Source organism: Symsagittifera roscoffensis, chromosome 2 (assembly GCF_963678635.1).
Source record: "Symsagittifera roscoffensis chromosome 2, txSymRosc1.1, whole genome shotgun sequence".
Classification (NCBI taxonomy): domain Eukaryota; kingdom Metazoa; phylum Xenacoelomorpha; order Acoela; family Convolutidae; genus Symsagittifera; species Symsagittifera roscoffensis.
Genome location: NC_087063.1, coordinates 14,569,987 through 14,586,951, shown reverse-complemented (window position 1 = coordinate 14,586,951; position 16,965 = coordinate 14,569,987). Strand labels below are relative to the sequence as shown.

Sequence of the window (16,965 nt, the reverse complement as noted above, 5' to 3'; positions counted from 1 at the left end):
GATTTTTCTGTTCTGACAGGGGTAGGTTTTGAACCCAAGCACACTCTAGTGTAACAAAAGTTTCGATCGAGAGCTCTCAAGTCGGGTCTTTATACCGCTCGGCTTTCAAAAGCAAACTTGCTTTTGCTTTTGCATTCTTTTTAATTCATGAGATACTTCGCAATGCTTAAAAATTTCTGACAGGAGTGGTATTTGAACCCACGCACACATTCGTGTACCAGAAATCTCGAGCGAGAAGTTTTCTTGAGTCTGGCGCCTTAGACCGCTCGGCCATCCTGCCGGGTACATTGGTTTGTATTTTATCGTTTGGGTTGTTTGCTGTTGTTTTGCCATTTTGAATGGTTCAAATACGTAATTTGTTTTGACATATCGTTTCTTTTTTTTTCGAATTTCATTTTTGAAGTTAATAATTGATCATCGACAACCAATTTTGTCAATGCAAAAAATTGCATTTCACGAGATGCATCATTTTGATTTTTCTGTTCTGACAGGGGTAGGTTTTGAACCCAAGCACACTCTGGTGTAACAAAAGTTTCGATCGAGAGCTCTCAAGTCGGGTCTTTAAACCGCTCGGCATTCAAAAGCAAACTTGTTTTTGCTTTTGCATTCTTTTTAATTCATGAGATACTTCGCAATGCTTAAAAATTTCTGACAGGAGTGGTATTTGAACCCACGCACACATTCGTGTACCAGAAATCTCGAGCGAGAAGTTTTCTTGAGTCTGGCGCCTTAGACCGCTCGGCCATCCTGCCGGGTACATTGGTTTGTATTTTATCGTTTGGGTTGTTTGCTGTTGTTTTGCCATTTTGAATGGTTCAAATACGTAATTTGTTTTGACATATCGTTTCTTTTTTTTTCGAATTTCATTTTTGAAGTTAATAATTGATCATCGACAACCAATTTCGTCAATGCAAAAAAGTGCATTTCACGAGATGCATCATTTTGATTTTTCTGTTCTGACAGGGGTAGGTTTTGAACCCAAGCACACTCTAGTGTAACAAAAATTTCGATGGAGAGCTCTTAAGTCTTGTCCTTATACCGCTTGGCTTTCAAAAGCAAAACTGCTTTTGGTTTTGCATTGTTTTTAATTCATGAGATACTTCGCAATGCTTAAAAACTTCTGATCGGAGTGGGTTTGAACCCGCACACATTCGTGGCCCAGAAATCGCGAACGAGAAGTTTTCTTGAGTCTGGCGCCTTAGACCTCTCGGCCATCCTGCCATGTAAATTGTCCTGTACATTACCGTTTGGGTTGTTTTGCCATTTTGAACATTTCAAATACGTAATTTGTTTTGAAATATATCTTCAATTTTTTGGAATTTCATTTTTCAAATTAACAATTGATCATCGACAACTAACGCTGTCATTGCAAAAAATGCATTTCAAGAGATGCATCAGTTCGATTTTTCTGTCCTGACAGATGTACGTTTTGAACCCTCGCACATTCTCATCTCGATCGAGAGCTCTTAAGTCTTGTCTTTATACCGCTTGGCTTTCAAACGCAAAACTGCTTTTGGTTTTGCATTGTTTTTAATTCATGAGATACTTCGCAAATGCTTAAAACTTCTGACAGGAGTGGGATTCGAACCCACGCACACAATCGTGTACCAGAAATCTCTGGCGTCTTAGACCTTTCGGCCATCCTGCTTTGTAAAAAGTACTGTACATTACGGTTTGGGTTGTTTGCTGTTGTTTTGCCATTTTGAAAGAATCAAATACGTAATTTGTTTTGACATATCGTTTCAAATTTTTGGAATTTCATTTTAAAAGTTATTTATTGATCATCGACAATCAACTTTGTCAATGCAAAAAAGTGCATTTCACCAGATCCATCAATTTGATTTTTGTGTTCTGACAGGGGTAGGTTTTGAACCCAAGCACACTCTGGTGTAACAAAAGTTTCGATCGAGAGCTCTCAAGTCGGGTCCTTATACCGCTCGGCTTTCAAAAGCAAACTTGCTTTTGCTTTTGCATTCTTTTTAATTCATGAGATACTTCGCAATGCTTAGAAATTTCTGACAGGATTGGGATTTGAACCCACGCACACAGCCGTGTACCAGAAATCTCGGGCGAGAAGTTTTTCTTGAGTCTGGCGCCTTAGACCGCTCGGCCATCCTGCCTTGTAAATTGTAGTGTACATTACAGATTGGGTTGCTTGCTGTTGTTTTGCCATTTTGAATGGTTCAAATACGTAATTTGTTTTGACGTATCGTTTCAAATTTTTGGAATTTCATTTTTGAAGTTATTAATTGATCATCGACAACCAATTTCGTCAATGCAAAAAAGTGCATTTCACGAGATGCATCATTTTGATTTTTCTGTTCTGACAGGGGTAGGTTTTGAACCCAAGCACACTCTGGTGTAACAAAAGTTTCGATCGAGAGCTCTCAAGTCGGGTCTTTATACCGCTCGGCTTTCAAAAGCAAACTTGCTTTTGCTTTTGCATTCTTTTTAATTCATGAGATACTTCGCAATGCTTAAAAATTTCTGACAGGAGTGGTATTTGAACCCACGCACACATTCGTGTACCAGAAATCTCGAGCGAGAAGTTTTCTTGAGTCTGGCGCCTTAGACCGCTCGGCCATCCTGCCGGGTACATTGGTTTGTATTTTATCGTTTGGGTTGTTTGCTGTTGTTTTGCCATTTTGAATGGTTCAAATACGTAATTTGTTTTGACATATCGTTTCTTTTTTTTCGAATTTCATTTTTGAAGTTAATAAGTGATCATCGACAACCAATTTCGTCAATGCAAAAAAGTGCATTTCACGAGATGCATCATTTTGATTTTTCTGTTCTGACAGTGGTAGGTTTTGAACCCAAGCACACTCTGGTGTAACAAAAGTTTCGATCGAGAGCTCTCAAGTCGGGTCTTTAAACCGCTCGGCATTCAAAAGCAAACTTGTTTTTGCTTTTGCATTCTTTTTAATTCATGAGATACTTCGCAATGCTTAAAAATTTCTGACAGGAGTGGGATTTGAACCCACGCACACATTCGTGTACCAGAAATCTCGAGCGAGAAGTTTTTTGAGTCTGGCGCCTTAGACCGCTCGGCCATCCTGCCTTGTAAATTGTAATGTACATTACAGATTGGGTTGCTTGCTGTTGTTTTGCCATTTTGAATGGTTCAAATACGTAATTTGTTTTCACATATCGTTTCAAATTTTTGGAATTTCATTTTTGAAATTATTAATTGATCATCGACAACCAATTTTGTCAATGCAAAAAAGTGCATTTCACGAGATGCATCATTTTGATTTTTCTGTTCTGACAGGGGTAGGTTTTGAACCCAAGCACACTCTGGTCTAACAAACGTTTCGATCGAGAGCTCTCAAGTCGGGTCCTTATACCGCTCGGCTTTCAAAAGCAAAACTGCTTTTGGTTTTGCAGTATTTTTAATTCATGAGATACTTCGCAATGCTCAAAAACTTCTGACAGGAGTGGGATTTGAACCCACGCACACATTCGTGTACCAGAAATCTCGAGCGAGAAGTTTTTTGAGTCTGGCGCCTTAGACCGCTCGGCCATCCTGCCTTGTAAATTGTAATGTACATTACAGATTGGGTTGCTTGCTGTTGTTTTGCCATTTTGAATGGTTCAAATACGTAATTTGTTTTCACATATCGTTTCAAATTTTTGGAATTTCATTTTTGAAATTATTAATTGATCATCGACAACCAATTTTGTCAATGCAAAAAAGTGCATTTCACGAGATGCATCATTTTGATTTTTCTGTTCTGACAGGGGTAGGTTTTGAACCCAAGCACACTCTGGTCTAACAAACGTTTCGATCGAGAGCTCTCAAGTCGGGTCCTTATACCGCTCGGCTTTCAAAAGCAAAACTGCTTTTGGTTTTGCAGTATTTTTAATTCATGAGATACTTCGCAATGCTCAAAAACTTCTGACAGGAGTGGGATTTGGACCCACGCACACATACATTTGTGTACCGGAAATCTCGATTGAGAATATTTCTTGAATCTGGCGCCTGAGACCGCTTGGCAATCCTGCCGGGTACATTGGTTTGTATTTTATCGTTTGGGTTGTTTGCTGTTGTTTTGCCATTTTGAATGGTTCAAATACGTAATTTGTTTTGACATATCGGTTCAAATTTTTGGAATTTGATTTTTGAAGTTATTAATTGATCATCGACAACCAATTTTGTCAATGCAAAAAAGTGCATTTCACGAGATGCATCATTTTGATTTTTCTGTTCTGACAGGGGTAGGTTTTGAACCCAAGCACACTCTGGTGTAACAAAAGTTTCGATCGAGAGCTCTCAAGTCGGGTCCTTATACCGCTCGGCTTTCAAAAGCAAACTTGCTTTTGCTTTTGTAATCTTTTTATTTCATGAGATACTTCGCAATGCTTAAAAATTCCTGACAGGTGTGAGATTTGAACTCACGCACACTTTCGTGTACAAGAAATCTTGAGCGAGAAGTTTTCTTGAGTCTGGCGCCTTAGACCGCTCGGCCATCCTGCCTTGTAAATTGTAATGTACATTACAATTTGGGTTGTTTGCTGTTGTTTTGCCATTTTGAATGGTTCAAATACGTAATTTGTTTTGACATATCGTTTCAATTTTATAGAATTTCATTTTTGAAGTTATTAATTGATCATCGACAACCAATTTTGTCAATGCAAAAAAGTGCAATTCACGAGATGCATCAATTTGATTTTTGTGTTCTTACAGGGGTAGGTTTTGAACCCAAGCACACTCTGGTGTAACAAAAGTTTCGATCGAGAGCACTCAAGTCGGGTCCTTGTACCGCTTCGGATCCTTTACCACTCGGCTTTCAAAAGCAAAACTGCTTTTGGTTTTGCATTATTTTTAATTCATGAAATACTTCTCAATGCTCAAAAAAATTCTGACAGGAGTGGGATTTGAACCCACGGACACATTCGTGTACCCGAAAATTCGAGCAAGAAGTTTTCTTGAGTCTGGCGCCTTAGACCGCTCGGCCATCCTGCCTTGTAAATTGTAATGTACATTACACATTGGGTTGCTTGCTGTTGTTTTGCTATTTGAACGGTTCAAATACGTAATTTGTTTTGAAATATTGCTTCAATTTTTTGGAATTTCATTTTTCAAGTTATTAATTGATCATCATCGAATAACCAACTTTGTCAATGCAAAAAAGTGCAATTCACGAGATGCATCAATTTGATTTTTGTGTTCTTACAGGGGTAGGTTTTGAACCCAAGCACACTCTGGTGTAACAAAAGTTTCGATCGAGAGCTCTCAAGTCGGGTCCTTATACCGCTCGGCTTTCAAAAGCAAACTTGCTTTTGCTTTTGCATTCTTTTTAATTCATGAGATACTTCGCAATGCTTAAAAATTTCGGACAGGAGTTGGATTTGAACCCACGCACACATTCGTGTACCAGAAATCTCGAGCGAGAAGAGGTTTAGATTCTGGCGCCTTAGACCACTCGGCTATCCTGCCTTTTAAATGGTACTGTTGTTTTGCCATTTTGAAAGGTTCAAATACATAATTTGTTTTGACATATCGTTTCAATTTTTCGGAATTTCCTTTTTGAAGTTATTAATTGATCATCGACAACCAATTTTGTCAATGCAAAAAAGTGCAATTCACGAGATGCATCAATTTGATTTTTGTGTTCTTACAGGGGTAGGTTTTGAACCCAAGCACACTCTGGTGTAACAAAAGTTTCGATCGAGAGCACTCAAGTCGGGTACTTGTACCGCTTCGGATCCTTTACCACTCGGCTTTCAAAAGCAAAACTGCTTTTGGTTTTGCATTATTTTTAATTCATGAAATACTTCGCAATGCTTAAAAACTTCTGACAGGAGTGGGATTTGAACCCACGGACACATTCGTGTACCCGAAATCTCGAGCAAGAAGTTTTCTTGAGTCTGGCGCCTTAGACCGCTCGGCCATCCTGCCTTGTAAATTGTAATGTACATTACACATTGGGTTGCTTGCTGTTGTTTTGCTATTTGAACGGTTCAAATACGTAATTTGTTTTGAAATATTGCTTAAATTTTTTGGAATTTCATTTTTCAAGTTATTAATTGATCATCATCGAATAACCAACTTTCTCAATGCAAAAAAGTGCAATTCACGAGATGCATCAATTTGATTTTTGTGTTCTTACAGGGGTAGGTTTTGAACCCAAGCACACTCTGGTGTAACAAAAGTTTCGATCGAGAGCTCTCAAGTCGGGTCCTTATACCGCTCGGCTTTCAAAAGCAAACTTGCTTTTGCTTTTGCATTCTTTTTAATTCATGAGATACTTCGCAATGCTTAAAAATTTCGGACAGGAGTTGGATTTGAACCCACGCACACATTCGTGTACCAGAAATCTCGAGCGAGAAGAGGTCTTGATTCTGGCGCCTTAGACCGCTCGGCTATCCTGCCTTTTAAATGGTACTGTTGTTTTGCCATTTTGAAAGGTTCAAATACATAATTTGTTTTGACATATCGTTTCAAATTTTTGGAATTTCATTTTTAAAGTTAATAATTGATCATCGACAACCAAATTTGTCAATGCAAAAAAGTGCATTTCACGAGATCCATCAATTTGTTTTTTGTGTTCTGACAGGGGTAGGTTTTGAACCCAAGCACACTCTGATGTAACAAAAGTTTCGATCGAGAGCTCTCAAGTCGGGTCCTTATACCGCTCGGCTTTCAAAAGCAAAACTGCTTTTGCTATTGCATTCTTTTTAATTCATGAGATACTTCGCAATGCTTAAAAACTTCTGACAGGATTGGGATTTGAACCCACGCACACATTCGTGTACCAGACTTCTCGAGCGAGAAATTTTCTTGAGTCTGTTGCCTTAGACCGCTCGGTCATCCTGCGTTGTACCTTGTAATGTACATTACAGTTTGGGTTGTTTGCTGTTGTTTTGCCATTTTGAATGGTTCAAATACGTAATTTGTTTTGACATATCGTTTCAATTTTTTGGAATTTCATTTTTGAAGTTATTAATAGATCATCGACAACCAACTTTGTCAATGCAAAAAAGTGCATTTCACGAGATGAATCATTTTGATTTTTCTGTTCTGACAGGGGTAGGTTTTGAACCCAAGCACACTCTGGTGTAACAAAAGTTTCGATCGAGAGCTCTCAAGTCGGGTCTTTATACCGCTCGGCTTTCAAAAGCAAACTTGCTTTTACTTTTGAATTCTTTTTAATTCATGAGATACTTCGCAATGCTTAAAAATTTCTGACAGGAGTGGGATTTGAACCCACGCACACATTCGTGTACCAGAAATCTCGAGCGAGAAGTTTTCTTGAGTCTGGCGCCTTAGGCCGCTCGGCCATCCTGCCGTGTACATTGGTTTGTATTTTATCGTTTGGGTTGTTTGCTGTTGTTTTCCCATTTTGAATGGTTCAAATACGTAATTTTTTTTGACATCGTTTCAAGTTTTTGGAATTTCATTTTTGAAGTTATTAATTGATCATCGACAACCAATTTTGTCAATGCAAAAAATTGCATTTCACGAGATGCATCATTTTGTTTTTTCTGTTCTGACAGGGGTAGGTTTTGAACCCAAGCACACTCTGGTGTAACAAAAGTTTCGATCGAGAGCTCTCAAGTCGGGTCTCGATACCGCTCGGCTTTCAAAAGCAAACTTGCTTTTACTTTTGCATTCTTTTTAATTCATGAGATACTTCGCAATGCTAAAAAATTTCTGACAGGAGTGGGATTTGAACCCACGCACACATTCGTGTACCAGAAATCTCGAGAGAGAAATTTTCTTGAGTCTGGCGCCTTAGACCGCTCGGCCATCCTGCCTTGTAAATTGTAATGTACATTATAGATTGGGTTTCTTGCTGTTGTTTTGCCATTTTGAATGGTTCAAATACGTAATTTGTTTTCACATATCGTTTCAAATTTTTGGAATTTCATTTTTGAAGTTATTAATTGATCATCGACAACCAATTTTGTCAATGCAAAAAAGTGCGTTTCACGAGATGCATCATTTTGATTTTTCTGTTCTGACAGGGGTAGGTTTTGAACCCCAGCACACTCTGGTGTAACAAACGTTTCGATCGAGAGCTCTCAAGTCGGGTCCTTATACCGCTCGGCTTTCAAAAGCAAAACTGCTTTTGGTTTTGCATTATATTTAATTCATGAGATACTTCGCAATGCTCAAAAACTTCTGACAGGAGTGGGATTTGAACCCACGAACACATTTGTGTACCAGAAATCTCGATTGAGAACATTTCTTGAATCTGGCGCCTTAGACCGCTTGGCCATCCTGCCGGGTACATTGGTTTGTTGGGTTGTTTGCTGTTGTTTTGCGATTTTGAATGGTTCAAATACGTAATTTGTTTTGACATATCGGTTCAAATTTTTGGAATTTCATTTTTGAAGTTATTAATTGATCGTCGACAACCAATTTTGTCAATGCAAAAAAGTGCTTTTCACGAGATGCATCATTTTGATTTTTCTGTTCTGACAGGGGTAGGTTTTGAACCCAAGCACACTCTGGTGTAACAAAAGTTTCGATCGAGGGCTCTCAAGTCGGGTCCTTATACCGCTCGGCTTTCAAAAGCAAAACTGCTTTTGGTTTTGCATTATTTTTAATTCTTGAGATACTTCGCAATGCTTAAAAATTTCTGACAGGAGTGGGATTTGAACCCACGCACACATTCGTGTACCAGAAATCTCGAGCGAGACGTTTTCTTGAGTCTGGCGCCTTAGACCGCTCGGCCATCCTGCCTTGTAAATTGTAATGTACATTACACATTGGGTTGCTTGCTGTTGTTTTGCCATTTTAAATGGTTCAAATACGTAATTTGTTTTGACATATCGTGTCAAATTTTTGGAATTTCATTTTTGGAGTTATTAATTGATCATCCACAACCAATTTTGTCAATGCAAAAAAGTGCATTTCACGAGATGCATCATTTTGATTTTTCTGTTGTGACAGGGGTAGGTTTTGAACCCAAGCACACTCTGGTGTAACAAAAGTTTCGATCGAGAGCTCTCTTGTCGGGTCCTTATACCGCTCGGCTTTCAAAAGCAAACTTGCTTTTGCTTTTGCAATCTTTTTATTTCATGAGATACTTCGCAATGCTTAAAAATTCCTGACAGGTGTGGGATTTGAACCCACGCACACTTTCGTGTACTAGAAATCTCGAGCGAGAAGTTTTCTTGAGTCTGGCGCCTTAGACCGCTCGGCCATCCTGCCTTGTAAATTGTAATGTACATTACAGTTTGGGTTGTTTGCTGTTGTTTTGCCATTTTGAATGGTTCAAATACGTAATTTGTTTTGACATATCGTTTTAATTTTTTGGAATTTCATTTTTGAAGTTATTAATTGATCATCGACAACCAATTTTGTCAATGCAAAAATTGCAATTCACGAGATGCATCAATTTGATTTTTGTGTTCTTACAGGGGTAGGTTTTGAACCCAAGCACACTCTGGTGTAACAAAAGTTTCGATCGAGCGCTCTCAAGTCGGGTCCTTGTACCGCTTTGGGTCCTTTACCGCTCGGCTTTCAAAAGCAAAACTGCTTTTGGTTTTGCATTATTTCTAATTCATGAAACACTTCGCAATGCTTAAAAACTTCTGACAGTAGTGGGATTTGAACCCACGGACACATTCGTGTACCCGAAATCTCGAGCGAGAAGTTTTCTTGAGTCTGGCGCCTTAGACCGCTCGGCCATCCTGCCTTGTAAATTGTAATGTACATTACAAATTGGGTTGCTTGCTGTTGTTCTGCTATTTGAACGGTTCAAATACGTAATTTGTTTTGAAATATTGCTTCAATTTTTTGGAATTTCATTTTTCAAGTTATTAATTGATCATCATCGAATAACCAACTTTGTCAATGCAAAAAAGTGCAATTCACGAGCTGCATCAATTTGATTTTTGTGTTCTTACAGGGGTAGGTTTTGAACCCAAGCACACACTGGTGTAACAAAAGTTTCGATCGAGAGCTCTCAAGTCGGATCTCGATACCGCTCGGCTTTCAAAAGCAAACTTGTTTTTGCTTTTGCATTCTTTTTAATTCATGAGATACTTCTCAATGCTTAAAAATTTCTGACAGGAGTGGGATTTGAACCCACGCACACATTCGTGTACCAGAAATCTCGAGCGAGAAGTTTTCTTGAGTCTGGCGCCTTAGACCGCTCGGCCATCCTGCCTTGTAAATTTTAATGTACATTACAGATTGGGTTTCTTGCTGTTGTTTTGCCATTTTGAATGGTTCAAATACGTAATTTGTTTTCACATATCGTTTCAAATTTTTGGAATTTCATTTTTGAAGTTATTAATTGATCATCGACAACCAATTTTGTCAATGCAAAAAAGTGCGTTTCACGAGATGCATCATTTCGATTTTTCTGTTCTGACAGGGGTAGGTTTTGAACCCAAGCACACTCTGGTGTAACAAACGTTTCGATCGAGAGCTCTCAAGTCGGGTCCTTATACCGCTCGGCTTTTAAAAGCAAAACTGCTTTTGGTTTTGCATTTTTTTTAATTCATGAGATACTTCGCAATGCTCAAAAACTTCTGACAGGAGTGGGATTTGAACCCACGAACACATTTGTGTAACAGAAATCTCGATTGAGAACATTTCTTGAATCTGGCGCCTTAGACCGCTTGGCCATCCTGCCGGGTACATTGGTTTGTATTTTATCGTTTGGGTTGTTTGCTGTTGTTTTGCCATTTTGAATGGTTCAAATACGTAATTTGTTTTGACATATCGGTTCAAATTTTTGGAATTTCATTTTTGAAGTTATTAATTGATCGTCGACAACCAATTTTGTCAATGCAAAAAAGTGCCTTTCACGAGATGCATCATTTCGATTTTTCTGTTCTGACAGGGGTAGGTTTTGAACCCAAGCACACTCTGGTGTAACAAAAGTTTCGATGGAGAGCTCTCAAGTGGGGTCCTGATACCGCTCGGCTTTCAAAAGCAAAACTGCTTTTGGTTTTGCATTATTTTTATTTCATGAGATACTTCGCAATGCTCAAAAATTTCTGACAGGAGTGGGATTTGACCCCACGCACACATTCGTTTACCAAAAATCTCGAGCGAGAAGTTTTCTTGAGTCTGGCGCCTCAGACCGCTCAGCCATCCTGCCTTGTAAATTGTAATGTACATTACAGATTGGGTTACTTGCTGTTGTTTTGTTATTTGAACGGTTCAAATACGTAATTTGTTTTTTCATATTGCTTCAATTTTTTGGAATTTCATTTTTCAAGTTATTAATTGATAATCGAATAACCAACTTTGTCAATGCAAAAAAGTGCATTTCACGAGATGCATCAATTTGATTTTTGTGTTCTTACAGGGGCAGGTTGTGAACCCAAGCACACTCTGGTGTAACAAAAGTTTCGATCGAGAGCTCTCAAGTCGGGTCCTTATACCGCTCGGCTTTCAAAAGCAAACTTGCTTTTGCTTTTGCAATCTTTTTATTTCATGAGATACTTCGCAATGCTTAAAAATTCCTGACAGGTGTGGGATTTGAACCCACGCACACTTTCGTGTACTAGAAATCTCGAGCGAGAAGTTTTCTTGAGTCTGGCGCCTTAGACCGCTCGGCCATCCTGCCTTGTAAATTGTAATGTGCATTACATATTGGGTTGCTTGCTGTTGTTTTGCCATTTTAAATGGTTCAAATACGTAATTTGTTTTGACATATCGTGTCAAATTTTTGGAATTTCATTTTTGGAGTTATTAATTGATCATCGACAACCAATTTTGTCAATGCAAAAAAGTGCATTTCACGACATGCATCATTTTGATTTTTCTGTTCTGACAGGGGTAGGTTTTGAACCCAAGCACACTCTGGTGTAACAAAAGTTTCGATCGAGAGCTCTCAAGTCGGGTCCTTATACCGCTCGGCTTTCAAAAGCAAACTTGCTTTTGCTTTTGCAATCTTTTTATTTCATGAGATACTTCGCAATGCTTAAAAATTCCTGACTGGTGTGGGATTTGAACCCACGCACACTTTCGTGTACTAGAAATCTCGAGCGAGAAGTTTTCTTGAGTCTGGCGCCTTAGACCGCTCGGCCATCCTGCCTTGTAAATTGTAATGTACATTACAGTTTGGGTTGTTTGCTGTTGTTTTGCCATTTTGAATGGTTCAAATACGTAATTTTTTTTGACATATCGTTTCAATTTTTTGGAATTGCATTTTTGAAGTTATTAATTGATCATCGACAACCAATTTTGTCAATGCAAAAAAGTGCAATTCACGAGATGCATCAATTTGATTTTTGTGTTCTTACAGGGGTAGGTTTTGAACCCAAGCACACTCTGGTGTAACAAAAGTTTCGATCGAGAGCTCTCAAGTCGGGTCCTTATACCGCTCGGCTTTCAAAAGCAAAGTTGCTTTTGCTTTTGCATTCTTTTTAATTCATGAGATACTTCGCAATGCTTAAAAATTTCGGACAGGAGTTGGATTTGAATCTACGCACACATTCGTGTACCAGAAATCTCGAGCCAGAAGAGGTCTTGATTCTGGCGCCTTAGACCGCTCGGCTATCCTGCCTTTTAAATGGTACTGTTGTTTTGCCATTTTGAAAGGTTCAAATACGTAATTTGTTTTGACATATCGTTTCAAATTTTTGGAATTTCATTTTTAAAGTTAATAATTGATCATCGACAACCAAATTTGTCAATGCAAAAAAAGTGCATTTCACGAGATCCATCAATTTGTTTTTTGTGTTCTGACAGGGGTAGGTTTTGAACCCAAGCACACACTGGTGTAACAAAAGTTTCGATCGAGAGCTCTCAAGTCGGGTCGTTATACCGCTCGGCTTTCAAAAGCAAACTTGCTTTTGCTTTTGCATTCTTTTTAATTCATGAGATACTTCGCAATGCTTAAAAATTTCTGACAGGAGTGGGATTTGAACCCACGCACACATTCGTGTACCAGAAATCTCGAGCGAGAAGTTTTCTTGAGTCTGGCGCCTTAGACCGCTCGGCCATCCTGCCGGGTACATTGGTTTGTATTTTATCGTTTGGGTTGTTTGCGGTTGTTTTGCCATTTTGAATGGTTCAAATACGTAATTTGTTTTGACATATCGTTTCAAGTTTTTGGAATTTCATTTTTGAAGTTATTAATTGATCATCGACAACCAATTTTGTCAATGCAAAAAAGTGCATTTCACGAGATGCATCATTTTGATTTTTCTGTTCTGACAGGGGTAGGTTTTGAACCCAAGCACACTCTGGTGTAACAAAAGTTTCGATCGAGAGCTCTCAAGTCGGGTCGTTATACCGCTCGGCTTTCAAAAGCAAACTTGTTTTTGCTTTTGCATTCTTTTTAATTCATGAGATACTTCGCAATGCTTAAAAATTTCTGACAGGAGTGGGATTTAAACCCACGCACACATTCGTGTACCAGAAATCTCGAGCGAGAAGTTTTCTTGAGTCTGGCGCCTTAGACCGCTCGGCCATCCTGCCTTGTAAATTGTAATGTACATTACAGATTGGGTTTCTTGCTGTTGTTTTGCCATTTTGAATGGTTCAAATACGTAATTTGTTTTCACATATCGTTTCAAATTTTTGGAATTTCATTTTTGAAGTTATTAATTGATCATCGACAACCAATTTTGTCAATGCAAAAAAGTGCGTTTCACGAGATGCATCATTTTGATTTTTCTGTTCTGACAGGGGTAGGTTTTGAACCCAAGCACACTCTGGTGTAACAAACGTTTCGATCGAGAGCTCTCAAGTCGGGTCCTTATACCGCTCGGCTTTCAAAAGCAAAACTGCTTTTGGTTTTGCATTATTTTCAATTCATGAGATACTTCGCAATGCTCAAAAACTTCTGACAGGAGTGGGATTTGAACCCACGAACACATTTGTGTACCAGAAATCTCGATTGAGAACACTTCTTGACTCTGGCGCCTTAGACCGCTTGGCCATCCTGCCGGGTACTTTGGTTTGTATTTTATCGTTTGGGTTGTTTGCTGTTGTTTTGCCATTTTGAATGGTTCAAATACGTAATTTGTTTTGACATATCGGTTCAATTTTTTGGAATTTCATTTGTGAAGTTATTAATTGATCATCGAAAACCAATTTTGTCAATGCAAAAAAGTGCGTTTCACGAGATGCATCATTTTGATTTTTCTGTTCTGACAGGGGTAGGTTTTGAACCCAAGCACACTCTGGTGTAACAAACGTTTCGATCGAGAGCTCTCAAGTCGGGTCCTTATACCGCTCGGCTTTCAAAAGCAAAACTGCTTTTGGTTTTGCATTATTTTTAATTCATGAGATACTTCGCAATGCTCAAAAACTTCTGACAGGAGTGGGATTTGAACCCACGAACACATTCGTGTACCAGAAATCTCGATTGAGAACATTTCTTGACTCTGGCGCCTTAGACCGCTTGGCCATCCTGCCGGGTACTTTGGTTTGTATTTTATCGTTTGGGTTGTTTGCTGTTGTTTTGTCATTTGAACGGTTCAAATACGTAATTTGTTTTTTCACATTGCTTCAATTTTTTGGAATTTCATTTTTCAAGTTATTAATTGATCATCGATAACCAACTTTGTCAATGCAAAAAAGTGCTTTTCACGAGATGCATCAATTTGATTTTTGTGTTCTTACAGCGGCAGGTTGTGAACCCAAGCACACTCTGGTGTAACAAAAGTTTCGATCGAGAGCTCTCAAGTCGGGTCCTTATACCGCTCGGCTTTCAAAAGCAAACTTGCTTTTGCTTTTGCAATCTTTTTATTTCATGAGATAGTTCGCAATGCTTAAACATTCCTGACAGGTGTGGGATTTGAACCCACGCACACTTTCGTGTACTAGAAATCTCGAGCGAGAACTTTTCTTGAGTCTGGCGCCTTAGACCGCTCGGGCATCCTGCCTTGTAAATTGTAATGTACATTACAGTTTGGGTTGTTTGCTGTTGTTTTGCCATTTTGAATGGTTCAAATACGTAATTTGTTTTGACATATTGCTTCAATTTTTTGGAATTTCATTTTTCAAACTTTAATTAATCATTGACAACTAACTTTGTCATTGCAAAAAAATTGCATTTCAAGAGTTGGATAATTTCGATTTTTCTGTCCTAACAGATGTACGTTTTGAACCCCCGCACACTCTCGTGTAACAAAAATTTCGCTCGAGAGCTCTCAAGTCGGGTCCTTATACCGCTCGGTTTTCAAAAGCAAAACTGCTTCTGGTTTTGCATCATTTTTAATTCATAAGATACTTCGCAATGCTAAAAAACTTCTGACAGGAGTGGGTTTTGAATCCACGCACAGATTCGTGTACTAGAAATCTCGAGCGAGAACTTTTCTTGAGTCTGGCGCCTTAGACCGCTCGGGCATCCTGCCTTGTAAATTGTAATGTACAATACAGTTTGGGTTGTTTGCTGTTGTTTTGCCATTTTGAATGGTTCAAATACGTAATTTGTTTTGACATATCGTTTCAATTTTTTGGAATTTCATTTTTGAAGTTATTATTTGATCATCGACAACCAATTTTGTCAATGCAAAAAAGTGCAATTCACGAGATGCATCAATTTGATTTTTGTGTTCTTACAGGGGTAGGTTTTGAACCCAAGCAGATTCTGGTGTAACAAAAGTTTCGATCGAGAGCTCTCAAGTCGGGTCCTTGTACCGCTTCGGGTCCTTTACCGCTCGGCTTTCAAAAGCAAAACTGCTTTTGGTTTTGCATTATTTTTAATTCATGAAATACTTCGCAATGCTTAAAAACTTCTGACAGGAATGGGATTTGAACCCACGGACACATTCGTGTACCCGAAATCTCGAGCGAGAAGTTTTCTTGCGTCTGGCGCCTTAGACCGCTCGGCCATTCTGCCTTGTAAATTTAATGTACTTTACAGATTGGGTTGCTTGCTGTTGTTTTGCTGTTTACACGGTTCAAATACGTAATTTGTTTTGAAATATTGCTTCAATTTTTTGGAATTTCATTTTTCAAGTTATTAATTGATCATCATCGAATAACCAACTTTGTCAATGCAAAAAAGTGCAATTCACGAGATGCATCAATTTGATTTTTGTGTTCTTACAGGGGTAGGTTTTGAACCCAAGCACACACTGGTGTAACAAAAGTTTCGATCGAGAGCTCTCAAGTCGGGTCCTTATACCGCTCGGCTTTCAAAAGCAAACTTGCTTTTGCTTTTGCATTCTTTTTAATTCATGAGATACTTCGCAATGCTTAAAAATTTTGGACAGGAGTTGGATTTGAACCCACGCACACATTCGTGTACCAGAAATCTCGAGCGAGAAGAGGTCTTGATTCTGGCGCCTTAGACCGCTCGGCTATCCTGCCTTTTAAATGGTACTGTTGTTTTGCCATTTTGAAAGGTTCAAATACGTAGTTTGTTTTGACGTATCGTTTCAAATTTTTGGAATTTCATTTTTAAAGTTAATAATTGATCATCGACAACCAAATTTGTCAATGCAAAAAAAGTGCATTTCACGAGATCCATCAATTTGTTTTTTGTGTTCTGACAGGGGTAGGTTTTGAACCCAAGCACACTCTGGTGTAACAAAAGTTTCGATCGGGAGCTCTCAAGTCGGGTCCTTATACTGCTCGGCTTTCAAAGGCAAAACTGCTTTGCTATTGCATTCTTCTTAATTCATGAGATACTTCGCAAGGCTTAAAAACTTCTGACAGGATTGGGATTTGAACCCACGCACACATTCGTGTACCAGACTTCTCGAGCGAGAAGTTTTCTTGAGTCTGGCGCCTTAGACCGCTCGGTCATCCTGCGTTGTACCTTGTAATGTACAGTACAGTTTGGGTTGTTTGCTGTTGTTTTGCCATTTTGAATGGTTCAAATACGTAATTTGTTTTGACATATCGTTTCAAGTTTTTGGAATTTCATTTTTGAAGTTATTAATAGATCATCGACAACCAACTTTGTCAATGCAAAAAAGTGCATTTCAAGAGATGCATCATTTTGATTTTTCTGTTCTGACAGGGGTAGGTTTTGAACCCAAGCACACTCTGGTGTAACAAAAATTTCGCTCGAGAGCTCTCAAGTCGGGTCC

At 38.7% G+C, this 16,965-nt stretch overlaps 2 protein-coding genes and 12 non-coding genes across 15 annotated transcripts in view; 2 read left to right on the top strand and 12 right to left on the bottom strand.

The window, feature by feature from the left end:
* LOC134839038 (doublecortin domain-containing protein 1-like) overlaps positions 1-16,965 on the top strand; it is a 196,256-nt gene that overhangs the window by 58,433 nt on the left and 120,858 nt on the right. The window lies entirely within an intron of this gene.
* Positions 1-16,965, top strand: part of LOC134840762 (tolloid-like protein 2) — a 103,621-nt gene that overhangs the window by 26,399 nt on the left and 60,257 nt on the right. The gene's annotated exons all lie outside the window — the stretch shown is intronic.
* On the bottom strand, positions 178-280 carry Trnal-caa (transfer RNA leucine (anticodon CAA)). Its single transcript is given in 2 exon segments — positions 178-223; positions 243-280. It is a non-coding gene; the product is annotated as a tRNA-Leu (tRNA).
* Trnal-caa (transfer RNA leucine (anticodon CAA)) lies at positions 650-752 on the bottom strand. The gene is given in 2 exon segments: positions 650-695; positions 715-752. It is a non-coding gene; the product is annotated as a tRNA-Leu (tRNA).
* Trnal-caa (transfer RNA leucine (anticodon CAA)) lies at positions 2,489-2,591 on the bottom strand. The gene is given in 2 exon segments: positions 2,489-2,534; positions 2,554-2,591. It is a non-coding gene; the product is annotated as a tRNA-Leu (tRNA).
* On the bottom strand, positions 2,960-3,061 carry Trnal-caa (transfer RNA leucine (anticodon CAA)). The gene is given in 2 exon segments: positions 2,960-3,005; positions 3,024-3,061. It is a non-coding gene; the product is annotated as a tRNA-Leu (tRNA).
* Positions 3,430-3,531, bottom strand: Trnal-caa (transfer RNA leucine (anticodon CAA)). Its single transcript is given in 2 exon segments — positions 3,430-3,475; positions 3,494-3,531. It is a non-coding gene; the product is annotated as a tRNA-Leu (tRNA).
* Trnal-caa (transfer RNA leucine (anticodon CAA)) lies at positions 7,190-7,292 on the bottom strand. The gene is given in 2 exon segments: positions 7,190-7,235; positions 7,255-7,292. It is a non-coding gene; the product is annotated as a tRNA-Leu (tRNA).
* On the bottom strand, positions 7,659-7,761 carry Trnal-caa (transfer RNA leucine (anticodon CAA)). Its single transcript is given in 2 exon segments — positions 7,659-7,704; positions 7,724-7,761. It is a non-coding gene; the product is annotated as a tRNA-Leu (tRNA).
* Positions 8,130-8,232, bottom strand: Trnal-caa (transfer RNA leucine (anticodon CAA)). Its single transcript is given in 2 exon segments — positions 8,130-8,175; positions 8,195-8,232. It is a non-coding gene; the product is annotated as a tRNA-Leu (tRNA).
* On the bottom strand, positions 8,590-8,692 carry Trnal-caa (transfer RNA leucine (anticodon CAA)). The gene is given in 2 exon segments: positions 8,590-8,635; positions 8,655-8,692. It is a non-coding gene; the product is annotated as a tRNA-Leu (tRNA).
* Positions 10,022-10,124, bottom strand: Trnal-caa (transfer RNA leucine (anticodon CAA)). The gene is given in 2 exon segments: positions 10,022-10,067; positions 10,087-10,124. It is a non-coding gene; the product is annotated as a tRNA-Leu (tRNA).
* Positions 12,823-12,925, bottom strand: Trnal-caa (transfer RNA leucine (anticodon CAA)). The gene is given in 2 exon segments: positions 12,823-12,868; positions 12,888-12,925. It is a non-coding gene; the product is annotated as a tRNA-Leu (tRNA).
* On the bottom strand, positions 13,294-13,396 carry Trnal-caa (transfer RNA leucine (anticodon CAA)). The gene is given in 2 exon segments: positions 13,294-13,339; positions 13,359-13,396. It is a non-coding gene; the product is annotated as a tRNA-Leu (tRNA).